The sequence below is a fragment of the Phacochoerus africanus genome, chromosome 15, assembly GCF_016906955.1.
Source record: "Phacochoerus africanus isolate WHEZ1 chromosome 15, ROS_Pafr_v1, whole genome shotgun sequence".
NCBI lineage: Eukaryota > Metazoa > Chordata > Mammalia > Artiodactyla > Suidae > Phacochoerus > Phacochoerus africanus.
Genome location: NC_062558.1, coordinates 62758982 through 62773945, shown reverse-complemented (window position 1 = coordinate 62773945; position 14964 = coordinate 62758982). Strand labels below are relative to the sequence as shown.

Here is a 14964-nt window from a genome sequence, read left to right as displayed (position 1 = left end):
CTGGATGTAGCCAAATGCTTTTGGATGCACAAGGTTGTCAGTCATGTAAGCGAGACTATCATTCCTCCCCCAAATGCTCACATCCTGATCCGAGACTGGCACCATCACAAAGCATCCAGGAGACTGGCTGACTGTGGGGATTTCAAATCCCCCATTTTTAAGCTAAGCAATTCAACTCGGCTTTCCTTTAGGTAACAGTAAGTTGAGAAAGCCAGAGAATACCAACTTTTGTTCAGTGGTGTTTAGGAGAAGGGATACCTGGTTGACAAGCCCTCTAAGCAAATATCACCTCATGGGCATTAAAGTCTAAGAATAATACAAATGAATGGTCCATATATTCAGGAGCATGTATGTTTTTGCTGATTTTTCCAATAAAATGATGGGTTGTGCAGTCAAGCACACCCACCTGCGAGACCACTGGCTCTGCAGAGGACAAGGGGCCAGACTGGTGGAAGAAAAATGATGACTACAAGGCCTAGACATGAGGGCAAGGGTTTGCAGATGTTCTCAAGTGCCCAGGAACTTGTTACAGAAAAAGTTCCACAAAGCTCCAGGAATAACGCCAGCCTACAACTCATGTCTCTGACTAGTTTCCATCCCAGAACTTAACACATACAGACTCATAAACATTTCAGAAAAGAAGGCCTAAGCTCTGCACGTGACAGTGGTCTGCTCTTTCCCATGAGCATCTTTCACAAGGCAGAGTAAGAAGCCTCAATGAGCAGCTGCTGTTCCTGTTCACTCACCCCTGAAGCTCAGAGTACCTTACCCCTCCTACTTGTGCTTCTTTCTAGGCACCCAGCATCTATCAACTCTATAACCATTCTAAATGCTGGTTTGAGAGTGACTAGAAGCCATTTGTTGAAATGTACAAAGCTGGCCTCTGAGGGCCCTGGCTATTACAGGTAAACGTGCAGCAAAGCTCTTACAACTTCAAATTTTATCTTTCCAGCAAAATACTGTGTAATCACAGAAATCAATAGCATTTCTATATATTAACAATTAAAGATCAGAAAGAGAAATTAGGGAAATGATCCCGTTTACCATCACATCAAATTGAATAAAATACCTAGGAGTAAACCTACCTAAAGAGACAAAAGACCTGTGCTCTGAAAACTATGAGATGCTGATGAAAGAAATCAAAAATGACACAAACAGATGGAAAGACATACCTTGCTCTTGGATTGGAAGAGTCAATATTATCAAAATGACTACACTACCCAAGGCAATCTATAGATTCAAGGCAATCCCTATCAAATTACCAAGGACGTTTTTCAAGGATCTCGAACAAAATATTTTAAAATTTTTTTGGAAGCACAAAAGACACAGAATAGCCAAAGACATCCTGAAAAAGAAAAATGGAGCTGGGGGAATCACGCTCCCTGACTTCAGACTACACTACAAAGAAACAGTCATCAAAACTGTATGGCACTGGCACAAAGACAGAAATAGAGATCAGTGGAATAGGACAGAAAGCCCAGAATTAAACCCACGCACCTACAGCCAACTCATCTATGACAAAGGAGGCAAGAATGTACAATGGAGAAAGGACAGCCTGTTCAATAAGTGGTGCTGGGAAAACTGGACAGCCACATGGAAAAGAATGAAATTAGAACACTCCCTAACACCATACACAAAAATAAACTCCAAATGGATTAAAGACCTAGATATAAGACCAGATATTATAAAACTCTTAGAGGAAAACTTAGGCCAGACATGCTCCAACATAAACCATAGCAACATCTTCTCAGATCCACCTCTTAGAATAATGACAATAAAAACAAAAATAAACAAATGGGACCTAATCAAAATTAAAAGTTCCTGCACAGCAAAGGAAACCCTAAACAAAATGAAAAGTCAATCCACAGAATGGGAGAAAATAGTTGCAAATGAATCGACTGACAAAAGATTAATCTCCACAATTTATAAACACCTTCTGTAGCTCAAAACCAAAAAAACAAACAACCCCATCCAAAAATGGGCAGAAGATCTAAATGGACAGTTCTCCAAAGAAGACATACAGATGGCCAAAAAGCACATGAAAAGATGTTCAAAATCACTCATTATTAGAGAAATGCAAATCAAAACCACTGTGAGCTATCACCTTACACCAGCCAGAATGGCCATCACCAAAGAGTCTACAAACAGTAAGTGCTGGAGAGGGTATGGAGAAAAGGGAACCCTACTACACTGTTGGTGGGAATGTAAATTTGTGCAACCACTGTGGAGATTCCTCAGAAAACTAAACATAGAACTACCATTTGATCCAGCAATCCCACTCCTGGGCATCTATCCACAGAAAACCGTGACTCGAAAAGACACATATACTCCAATGTTCATTGCAGCACTATATACAATAGCCAAGACATGGAAACAACCTAAATGTCCATTGACAGAGGAGTGAATCAAGAAGATGTGGTACATATACACAATGGGATATTACTCAGCCATTAAAAGGAACAAAATACCAGCATTTTTAGCAACATGGATGGACCTAGAAATTATCATGCTAAGTGAAGTCAGTCAGACAGCAAGACACCAACGTCAAATGCTATCATTTACATGTGGAATCTAAAAAAAAGGACACAATGAACTTTTCTGCAGAACAGATAATGACTCACAGACTTTAAAAAACTTATGGTTTCCAAAGGAGACAGTTTGGCAGGTGGGGGAGATGCACTGTGGGTTTGGGATGGAAATGCTATAAAATTTGTTTGTGATGATTGTTGTACACCTATAAATGTAATAAAATTCATTGAGTAATTAAAAAAAAAAGAATGCAGGTTCAATATCAGGTAATGCTACTTCACTCCAAAATTTATCACTGTCAGCCTTGGAAAAACTGCTTAATTTCCCTAAGTATTTTATACCTTTTTACTTTATTTTATCAGAAAATGTTTAGAAAGAGTTTAACACTGCACCTGAAACATAGTAAGTACTCAATAAACATTAGTTTTTCAATATTGCCATTCTTTTCCTAAGTCTCCTTATTTTGGAAATGACTGCAGTGAAAATTAGCATAGGATAAGGGAAAATGCTGTAAGTTTATTTAAATATCTTTAATGCAAAATTTCTATTTCTGGTTTGTTAAGGAATTTTTGTCTACTGTTTCTTTCCCCAAACGTTATTAAATGTGGGCCTAAGATATTCAAAAAAAAGTGCATAATTTGTGATTCAATTTACAATTTTCCCCTATAAACATGCGGCTATCTTAATGCCAAAGTATCGATTCAGATGGGTTGCTATTTCACAGCAAGCATTTCTTAAGTCGCATGAAAGTGTGAATGTACTTAATGCCACTGAACTGTGCCCTTAAACATGGTTAAAATGGTGGGTTTTATGGTATGTGTATTTTGCTACAATAACACAAAACAAAGAATCCCTCAAGTGAGGATTTCTCTGTCTAGCCACATTATTAACCACATGGTCAAATCCTTCTTTAGAAAGTAGAGAAGCTATTGGTTTCCTAAAATACAATTAGTAAGCTTTACTTCGTTATTAGAACTGAAAATTATAAATAGTTAGTCTAAGACTAATCAATACTTCACTAGTCATGGGAGTGTAGATACCACCATAACATTTCTTTTCAGTTGGCACAGCAACTGTTCTTCCAGGGAAAGCGGAAAAATCCACCTAGATGGCGCCAAATCACCCCCAGCCTTCAGGAGACCAGCATCTGCCTCTGAATTTGCCAAGAGCCCTAGAAAAATTCCAACAGGAAGAAACGGCAGGACAGCGAAACCACAATCCAAGTGTTGCCCTGATTTAAAAGGCAAACAAAACCCCAAGTCTGTCCAACACAGAGTAGATAATGAATAGCAGCCATCACATGATAAAGCTTCCCTAAGTCATTTCCTGGGGATCTGACTGTTGAGGTTGGTTTAAATCAGTCATTCTCTCCTCCCCCCACCACTTTGGTCGCTCTACAAAAAGAAATTATTTACTGTCTTGACATCATAGGTAATGGAATAATATATCAAATGAGAGGCTTCGTTATTCCTGCTGAGGCTCAGTTCTAAAGAATGCATTGCTATGTTCTGGAAGAACTGTAAAAGAATTCCAATAAAGACAACTAAGGAAAATACAATTCTGTCCTTAATGGGTAAGAGTTCTTAAATGTGCTAGTCTAAGTAGGAGAGTAAAAACTGCTTTTGAAAGCTGAGGTAAATACTTCAAAAAGCTTTCTATTGGGAAGCAAATGATTAAAATTTAGCTGTCCCCTGAAATTACTGTTTTAAAAAAACTGAGTTCTGGAATTCCCATCATGGCTCAGCAGAAACAATCTGACTAGCATCCATGAGGACGCAGGTTCAATCCCTGGCCTTGCTCAGTGGGTTAAGGATCCAGCGTTGCTGTGGCTGTGGTGTAGGCTGGCAGCTGTAGCACTGATTCGACCCCTAGCCTGGGAACCTCCATATGCCGTGGGTGCAGCCCTAAAAAGACAAAAAGGCTGAGTTCTTTTTTACTTGGTGTGTTCATCCATTTAACAAGCCTTTCCCCATTTCAGTACCTTGTGTGTTTCTTTCATAAACATATCAATAACCAATAATTTATTTTATATGCTTATTTTCTGGCATTTTGTCTATATCCTTCAGTAAAACTTCTGTTTGCTCCATAATGAAAGGACTCAACATCTAAATTGTTCACTGCATGCCCAACACAGCACCTGGTACATATTAAAAAGCTCAAAAAATTTTTTCATGAGTAAATCATTTCATTTACTCTATTAACAAACATGTATTAATGATTTTTGGCCACGCCCATGGCATGTGGAAGTTCCTGGGTGAGGGACTGAACCCAGGCTGTGTCCTGAGCCACAGCAGTGACAATGCTGAGTCCTTAATTGTTAGGCCACTGGGGAACTCTCACTATTGAGTAGCTTTATTCCACGGCTGCAACAACCATCTTGACTGAGCAAATGCCTATAAGCTGCACATGCGAACTTTTTTGGCCTCTGGAATTTAAAACTCACAAAAAGGAGAGATAGTTTGCAATTTCTGTAGAATCTAATGACTTAAAACACCTTAAAATACCACATGTAAAGAAGCCACAATTCAACATTCTTCAATATGAATAAAGACTAGTTATTACATTTCACGAGCTCCCTGTTTACAAGTAAATATGGTTCAAGCGCTCTATAATAACTTTTGTTTATTCCTACAAAACCAAAACCTTTCAGTACCCAAATAGTAAACAAAATTACAGGGAATGCTGTCACTAAACAAAAGTAGGGCATGTGATGTGGACCTACAACAAAAACTATGCCGTGGATTCTTTTTCTCACCTAGTCCTTTCTGAGACACTTATATTGTGTAACTTACTATATATTGCCTCCACCAGAAAGGTGAGTACAAAATAATGTTTCCTTCTGCTTAATGAGGAATTACTCTTTCTGTCCACGATTCAGCTCACAAGAGCTGATTCTGAGGCTCAGGGCAAAGCATAAATCTCTTTTTGTATCTGACCCCATTTATCATTACCACGTGGTTTCCCAGAAGATTAACCTGGGTTAACTGCAACAGCAGGCTTGCTTATTGAGACTGCTTTAACTCTTGAAGACCTTCCTGCTGCCCTATCTTATTGGGGAGTTTAGGAAAATAAAAGCCTTGGCAAATCTAAGAGTGCTCCATACATCTCACATGAAGAACAAATATGCTCTACTGTCTGCTACTTGGACCTTGTTTTGATTTATTGGGACACTTATGCTACAGATAAGGATCTTACTTCTGTGCACTAAAAAGCAGAATAGCACAGGAGTTCTCATCATGCCTCAGTAGGTTAAGAACCCAACATGAGGAGGCAGGTTCGATCCCTGGCCTTGCTCAGTGGGTTAACAATCTGGCGTTGCCATGAACTGAAGCATAGGTCACAGACACAGCTTGGATCTGGCATTGCTGTGGCTGTGGGGTAGGCTGGCAGCAGCAGCTCCAATTCAACCCCTAGCCTGGGAACACAGGTACAGGTACAGCCATTAAAAAAAGAGAAGAGAGGAGTTCCCGTCATAGCACATCGGAAATGAATCCAACTAGGACCCAGGAGGTTATGGGTTCAATCCCTGGCCTCACTCAATGGATTAAGGATCTGGCATTGTTGTGAACTGTGAATGATTAGACCCCTAGCCTGGGAACCTCCATATGCCACGGGTGCAGCCCTAAAAAGAACAACAAAAAAAAAAAAAAAAAAAAGAAGAAGAAGAAGAAGAAAAGAAAGGAGGGGGAAAAAAGCAGATTAGCACAGCTTTAGAAACCACATGGTTTTGTTCTGCCCTTAATGAATACGGAACCAGAGACCTAGAAAAGATCTCTAACACTGGAACTAGCTCAGTGCTCTTTTCCCAGCAACCAGCTGTTAATAAACTGGTACAGGAAACTTGGGCCTCCTTTCTCACTATGGCCTCACCACAAAACCACTGAGAAGGCTGATGTGACACCCGTGGCCCTTTGGAAGAAGGAACTTTCAAGTCTGTGAACTCTGGGTGACCACATATTGATGTGTAGGTGGCAGTAAGACATTGGTCTACACCTCAGAAGCACTGAGGCCAGGAGAGTTAGGGGAAGGGAGCTGGAGACAGGAAGAGGGCAGGGAAGGCAGGGGCCAAAGACATGAAGCTTTCTTCGTCTCGCTGCAGCTTGAGCAATTCCAATTTCAGACCACATTCCAAAAAGAATACACATATGCCCACATCTGCTACTGGATATCTTCTAGCCATTTTTTTCAAATCTCCTAAAAAGGAAAAAAAAAAAAAAAAAACCTCCACCAGAGTTCCTGCTGTGGCACAGTAGGTTAAGAATCCAACTGCAGTGGCTTGGGTTGCTGCAGAGGCACTGGTTTGATCCCCAGTGCTGTGGGTTAAAGGATCCTGCATTGCTGCAGCTGCAGCATAACTGTGACTCAGATTCAATCCTTGGCCCAGGAACTTCCACATGCCACAGGTATTAAAAAAGAACAAATAAACAACAACGACAAAAAAAAAAAAAAAAAAAAAACCCTTCATCATTACTTACCATAAAAGAAATGGATAAGAAAACTCCTAGCTCATAGGCAACTATATATGACCCATCTCACTACTGCTGGAGTAATGCAAGTGATTTCAAGTAAGTCACTATTTCCAGCCCTGAGCTCTCTGCTACACTCTACTAAACATCCCCACCTTCAAGTCAACATGCTTCTCCAAAACTGCTCATAAATAGCTCTCCTGCTAGATGTTCCTATGTCTGTCCTTTTCACATTAGAAACTTTAAAGTCATCCTTTTTTTTTTTTTTTTTTTTTGGCCGTGCCCATGGCATGCAGAAGTTTCCGGGCCAAGGATCAAACCTGTGCTACAGGAGTAACAACACTGGATCCTTAACCTGCTGAGTCACATGGAACTCCAAAATGCCTCTTTCTCCAACACCACCCCTGTGTCTCTCCTGACCATTGAGAAGAGGCTGAATGGTCCACATCCACCAAAGGCAGATTGCAACCTTTTGGGTCCCAGAGATCTGAGTCCTGGTTCTGCCATCCACGAGCTATGGGCAAGTCTACCAATCTCTTCAGCCTCAGCGTTATATTTTAAATGTGGGTGATAATGATATCCCTTTTAAAAAACATTTATTGTGCTCCTATTATGCACCAGATATGCTTTAGTTTTTTTTGGCCACGCACCTGCATCATGCGGCAGTTTCTGGGCCAGGGATCAAACCCACACCACAGCAGTGACCCAAGCCACCAGGGAACTCCCTGAAGGCATCCTTAATTTTTTTTCCAGATATCATCCATGCTTGTGTCTTTTTTTCAGATGAAATATAGTTGATTTACAATATTGTGTTAGTTTCTGATATATAGCAATGTGATTAACAAATACACACACACACACACACACACACATATATATTCTTTTCCATTATGGTTTATTACAGTGCATTGGTTATAGTTCCCTGTACTATACAGTAGGACCTTCTTTATCTATTTTATACATAATAGTTTGTATCTGTTAACCCCAAACTCCTAATTTATCTCTTTTTCCCTTTAGTAACCATAAGTTTGGGTTTTTTTTTCAGTTTTTATATTTTTATTTAAAATTACAGAATGCTTCATGAATTTGCATGTCATCCTTGTGCAGGAGCCATGCTAATCTTTTCCGTATCATTCCAATTTTAGTATATGTGCTGCCAAAGTGAGCAACACCCTTAATTCTTTCGTGTTCTTCTCCACACCGCTAGATGCTAACAAAACTCTTCGTCCCCATTTCCTCCTATGCACCCCCGTATCTTCCCATCTCACATTCATCTAAAGATCCCAGTCTTATTTACCCCATAGCACTAGTCCATCTCGCCTGTACCAATATAAGTATCAGTTACAATATCTACATTTGTAGTGATCCCCAAATAAGTACCTCCTCTTAGAGCTAGCAACCAACAGAATTTACTGTCATATCACATCCTGGCAGAGACCTAACAGGGCCCCGTGTTCAATATTCAATAAAAGCTTTCAAAACAATAAGGATGCTTGCCTCCCACAAGCCCTACCAACAGGCCAACGGGCTATAGAACAAGGAGTCCATGAGAGGTCTTCAAAGGACTTCCGATGCTGGGAGCAAAGAGCCGCAAAGCCACAAGCCGAAAGCAGAGCACGCGTGACAGGGGTGGACAGTGCGTGTCTGAACCAAAATGGCAAATTCTTGTGGCTGAGACATGAAATGTTCCTCGTGCCCAGAGAGAACTGGCAGCTCCTGAATCAAAACACGACTTGGATTTTCTTTTTGTCCTCTTCTGCCAAGGAGAACAGAAATATTTTTGCATCCCATATGAAAGTTCGGTTTGCCCTGATAATTATTTACTGGGAGCAAACCTCACCCAGCCACAGCCTATCATTCCCTAACAGTTCTCCATGTCATAACAAAGGAGTAAGAGGATTTCTGATAGTGACAAACTATTCAATGCCTGAGAACCAAGTACCATCAACACCATCTCAAGAGGGAAAAAAAGTCACTGAGCAAGGAAGTATTTTTACTATAAAATGCCAAAAAATTAATATTAAAAAAGCCAACAAATGAAATCTTTTCTCTCTCTCTCTCTCTCTTTTTTTTTTTTTTTTTTTTTGGCCATGCTGAGGCACAAAGAAGCTCCCAGGCCAGGGACAGAACCTATGCCACAGCAGCGACTTGAGCCATGGCAGTGACAACGTTGGATCCTTAATTTGCTGAGCCACCAGGGAACTCCTAGAATCTTTTCTCCAGGTAAGGCTCCAGAAAGCAGTAACCCCCAATAAAAGCTACTATGACTCAATTCTAAACCGAAAAGACTTACCAACAATATTATAGATGTGTGCGGGGGGGGGGGGGGGTCGTTTCCCAAACACTCAAAGACATGGAGTCCCATCCTAAGACAGTGAAGGCTTCCCTCAACCTCCAAGATGCAAGCACTGACATGGACGTGTCTCAAAAGAATCCATTCATCTCTCACATCTGCTCAAAGCTTTTCAATTCCAACCAATTTCAAACTGCTTGATTTCAATAGACTTTAACACTAATTCTATGAGAAACTATCGCCATTTTGTAAGGAAAAGTAGTGAGTCTCAATAACCACACGACTTGCCTAAGATTTCATCGGTGGTGATTGTAGAGGAACTTGAACTCAGATCTCACGGTGCCAGTTTCATACTATTCCTTATAACATGGACCTCTCTTATTAGTTCATCCACTGATTGATTCAGAGTGAGGACAGAATCAGGAAAGGGAAGAAGGGATAAGAAGGAGACAGTAAGAAGGAATGCACACTATAATCAGCTATGGGACATCCAGGTTTTAAAAGCCCAGCTTCCTAAACCTCAGCCCAGACAAGTGTTCCCTAAGACCCTCCAAAGCAGCTTTCTGGGTGGGTTGGAAGGGTGGGAAATGAGACAACACCATCTCTCATCACTTTGATCTGCTTTAAGTAACACTATTTAATTTACTGTTTTTCCAATAACAAGAAAGGACATGAGATTTTGAATTTTCTTGAAAGAGCACATGGATTTTTTTTTTTAAGATGTGAATTGTCAATGCAGCAAAAAGAACAGTGACTTGGGTTTCCTCTCCAGCTTCAACATGTTATAAGACTTGGACAAATACCTTACATTCTCTAGGTCTTTCTTCATTTCTACGCTCAACTAGGGAATTGTTTAAGGCCCCTTGCAGTCCTACAATATCACAATTCTGAGAAAATTTACTTAGCCCCAACCATGCACACAGAGCAATGTGTTAGGCCCCAAAATACTTGAGTCTCTCAATTCCAAAGTCAGAAATTAGCTGGACTATTAGTATGTCAACCACAAAGAACAGAACAGCAATACAAGAAAATTAACTTGAATAAAACCTGAAGTGATGCAGACATGTAGCATATAAAGAAATTAAATAGTCCATGTAGGCTGGCCCAGCCCAGAACATGCTACAGAAAGCTGGGTCTATTGGCTACCAACTGGAGGAGGTCAGAGATCAAAGTGAGAAAAAGACTTTCAAGGTGAGTCACTCTTTTTTTCTCCAGCTATGAAAGTCAATGATACTAGAGGGACTGGTTTGTGGAACAATGGGAGGAACCAGACTGTAACAAAGGGTCAATGCCAAAGGCAGGCATTTACCTTTATCTAGGAGGCAATGGAGAGAGGTTAAAGAAATTCTGAGCACAGTTTTCAAATCATAATAGTTGTGTTAGGAAAAGATCATGTACTCTGAAAAGATTTATGCTCTTACCCCTAGAATGAGGCTCTCTGAGAAAATACCCTTTTTAAGAAAACCTCCTTTGTAGAACTGCATCACATCCAGCCCTAACACAAATCTTGCAATGGAAAAAAAGAGAATTTCTAAATGATTCACAGATTGTTTAATTCTATGGACTATATTTTCACCAAAAGAAAAAAATTGTTGATACAACATTGTAAATCAACCACACTTTAATAAAAAAATTAATGTAAAAAATAAAACTGATCAAATAGTAGTATGAAGTTATGCATAATATATATCCCTATGACAAATTCACCAAATAAAAATAACAAACACTGTCAGAAGTTTTGCAGGAAAGACACTTAAACTGAATGCAACAGCATTCCTCAAATTTATCTAATCAAGGAACTTTCAGAAGTATTTATATGTATATATTAACACAATGCAGAACTAGTGTTCTACAGTATATACCCTCTTGGATATCACACTATGGAATATTTAGTCCAAAGAGAATGAAACTCAACAGAAGGTGAAATCCCATTAATAGTTGACACAAACACACAAAATACATACAACTCCTTCCTTTTAATCATCATTAGAGACCAACGTGAACTTTTGATTTCTCTTTGTACTTGCCCACATCCCATTATCAGTGGTTCCCAAACTTGGCTGCATATTTAAGCCACTTGGGTAGTTTTTGGAAAAATACTAACACTCAAGCTTTACTTCCAGAACAATTAAATCAGAATCTCTAGATTGGGCATCAATAGTTTTTAAAAGTTCCTCAGGCAAAACTACACAAGTGAGGGTTAAGAGCACTGATGTAGATTTAAGAGTTTACTAACTCTAAAATGGTAGAGTTAGGAAAATGGGAAAGGGAATACGAATTCCACTTAATTAAGTTAGAAAATCTTGCCCTGAAAAATTGAGAATTGGCTATATTTATTCTGCATATGATACTGGATCTTGAATATTCCTGGCCTTCTCTGTATTTCTTTATTACTGTATAATGGTGGTTTAATGCTAATACTAGAGTATGCTAAATCATTGATGGCCAACAATTTCTTTAAGCTTTAATTTTGTACAAATAGAATGGAATTCTCTATTATTTGCCAAATCTGAATCGCTGGTCTCAGAAGTTTTAGTTTGATTCCTATAAAACATGGCCAGAAGTAAATTGCAAAGCCAAAACCTTCAACTGTCTTCCTGGAAAATACTTTTTTTTAAAACTGCATATCATAGAAGGTTCAGGATTTGGTTAAATGATGCTAACTATTTATTTTATAGCCATCTTTCCAAACTTGGAAATTTTATCATCCAAAACACAATGAAGCTGTTTCAACATTTGAAACCTCATGCTGCAAAGTCCAGTTAACAGTTAATCTTCCTGGGAATGCATTTTTCCTCCAGGGAAGCAGAGGGACGAAAAAAGTAGTCATACATCCCTAAACCCAGCCCTTACAGAGAAGTCAGAAGCTGCAAAACAAACCATATTGCAAAATGTTTCGTTATCCTGGCTATCATCTTTCATTCTCATCATCTTTCAGCAGACAATGAATACAAAGAATGTGATCTAGATTTAATCTGGATTTCAAAACCTTCTACTCATCCTCTTGACCTTCCACTTGAATCTGAATAATTAGCTCAGATAAAAATGATGTAATTTTATATACATTTGTTAACTTTTAAAGCATTTCGTTTCTAGGCCACAGGACAGAAAAACATTCTTCAACCGTCTCTTGTTTTGCCCTTACAAAGGCACTCGGTTGGTTCTTCCTATGAGAAATGTATTTCCATCTTGCCTCCATTAAGACAATGAGGTCATGGAATCAAGGTCCGAAGACAGCTTAACCTAATCTCACGCCTGCGCACCGCTCAGGAACTCTTCCACAAACTCTTATCTAATCTTGGCCAACATACTAATCATATGCTTTTTACCTTTCCCTCAAATTCCTGCTCAATGTTCCCCAGGGCAGTCTCCCTTGATTCCTCAGAGTAGAACAAATCACTCCTTCTGCTTCCTCTATTATATGTTCTTGCCACACTGGGTGGCATTTCTGTGCCACTTCTGCTTTAGAGTGTGACCCCTTGGAGGCCAGAGGGCCACCTTTTCCCCCTCGATGATCCTATACCTGGACAGTGTCCAGCTCACAGGAAGGTCAGTATGCATTCCATGAACGGCCTTCTTAGCATCTTAGTAAAGCCTATATTAATTATGCCTTCTAGCCCCTTCTTGTAAACATCTTTCCCCTCTTTGAGGGCGGAAATTATCTCTTCTTTGTTATTGCCATGAAACTAGAACACAACAGAAGTGTTTCTAGATGCACAGGCTCTGAGGCAGCACTCCATATTTTTCATGTAGGAGAGGGATGCTAAAGTGAAGCTGTTCTCACAAATGAGAAGAAACACAACAGCCATGTCCCAATTAAATACTGAAATACACTATTTCCTCAATTCTGGAATAACTCCCTCACAGCATACTGGCTGAAACCAGGAAAAATTGAAGCTCTGCAAACCCACCAATCTAGGGATTATGTCACAGAGCTTCTCAAACAGCATCGTGTCTTGACTTACACATGGATTTGCATCACTGTCTTAGAAAATCCCATAGAAAAATATAACAGGAAGAAGTTCTACTTAAGAAAACAACCCCAAGCTAACTGAGTTTAAAGTGTTCTTATTCACATGAGATTAAGGTTTCTTGGTAACTCCAAAGTAAACAGACACATGGGAATTAGAGCTGGGGTTTTGTTTTGTTTTCTCTCAAAAAAAGTAATTAATGGTGAACTCAAGAAAGAAAACCGAGAAGGAAACATAGAAGCGTCTATGTATTTGCCTATGGTTGGTTTCATCTCTGGCTAAATTCCTTCACTCCCAATCATCATCACTCTAACTATTAAGAAGCAGAAAACTGGAATGACTGAACAGAAATCTACAGTGACAAGGGTGTTAAAAGTAATAAATACTAAGGAAGGAAAGAGAGACTTACACACTTCTCCTGGATCATTTTGATTTCACCAAGGTGGAAAAAAAGGTAATGAAATCTACTTTTTTTTACCATTTAAATAGTGACAAAAGGCAGCACCTTTCAAGAAGGAATCTGCCTCCAAAGAAATAAAAACCTGCAAAAGAACTAGTTTCGGACAAGTCAAAACTGCTAAACATACAAAGTAAGTCAGAAACAGTCAGGATTTTTAATAACCTAACTCAAGGATCATGTTACTTAAAGAGACAAAGAGCAACAAAGTGTTCTCCCTAACCACTACTAAGAAAAACAGACAATGTTTTATGCCGTACTAACCCCTCTGCATGTTGGCTGACTACAAACTTCCCACAAAAAGTGTAACACTGACTAAGACACTATTAGCGTCAATGTCCAAGGAGAAGGAGGAAATCCTAAAATGTACAATAACAGCCCAGAACAAAATCGTTTTGGAAAATAAAGACAGAATAAGCTTTGTCCACTGATGACATTAACAACAACTGTGGCCTTGTTATTCTTTGAATAATGCTGGCAATTGCCTAGCAAAAAGAAACATACCCTGAATAAGAATACTCTGTGTGTGTGTGTGTGTGTGAATTCTATTCAGAGACAGGGATCACCATATACTAGTACAGTGTATTTTCATTGTTTTTCAACACACTGGACTACTGCTGCTATATAAATATTTCAATTACCCATTTTGGGAGAATGGCTTATGTCCTATCTAGAAAGCACTGCTCCTTTAAAGATATAATTAAATTTGAGACACCTATTAAGAGGTTTAACTACTCTACACACACACACACACAATTTTGTTAAGTGGTGCATGCATAATCTTTTGATGAGGATGACTATGCAATTATTCAGGCAACTGAATGCCTTTTATGCATTTTAGTCTGAATCTTTTTTTACTTTTTGCAGCTGTACCTGTGGCATATGGAAGTTCCCAGGCTAGGGAATCAGAGCCTCAGCTGCCGGCCTATGCCACAGTCACAACAATGCCAGATCCAAGCCTCATTTGTGACTTACACCACAGGCTATAGCCACACAGAATCCTTAACCCACTGAACAAGGCCACAGACTGAACCTGCATCCTCATGGATACTAGTCAGGTTCTTAACCTACTGAGCCACAACGGGAACTCCTAGTCTAAATCTTAATTCCAAGACCTCACAAAGTTCCTCAACCACATCAAGAGAAGGGAAGGAGACTGCAAAGGCACCTATAGATCCAAACCTGAGAAGCATCACAAATTGTGCCAGCTCCCCACAGGGGCATCGCTCACTTCTGGCCTATTTGCCT

At 39.5% G+C, this 14964-nt stretch overlaps 1 protein-coding gene and 1 non-coding gene across 4 annotated transcripts in view; both read right to left on the bottom strand.

The window, feature by feature from the left end:
* The window catches only part of BICC1 (BicC family RNA binding protein 1), a 331704-nt gene that overhangs the window by 193881 nt on the left and 122859 nt on the right, over nucleotides 1–14964 (bottom strand). The window lies entirely within an intron of this gene.
* LOC125117181 (U6 spliceosomal RNA) lies at nucleotides 8058–8167 on the bottom strand. Its single transcript, XR_007132538.1, has one exon. It is a non-coding gene; the product is annotated as a U6 spliceosomal RNA (small nuclear RNA).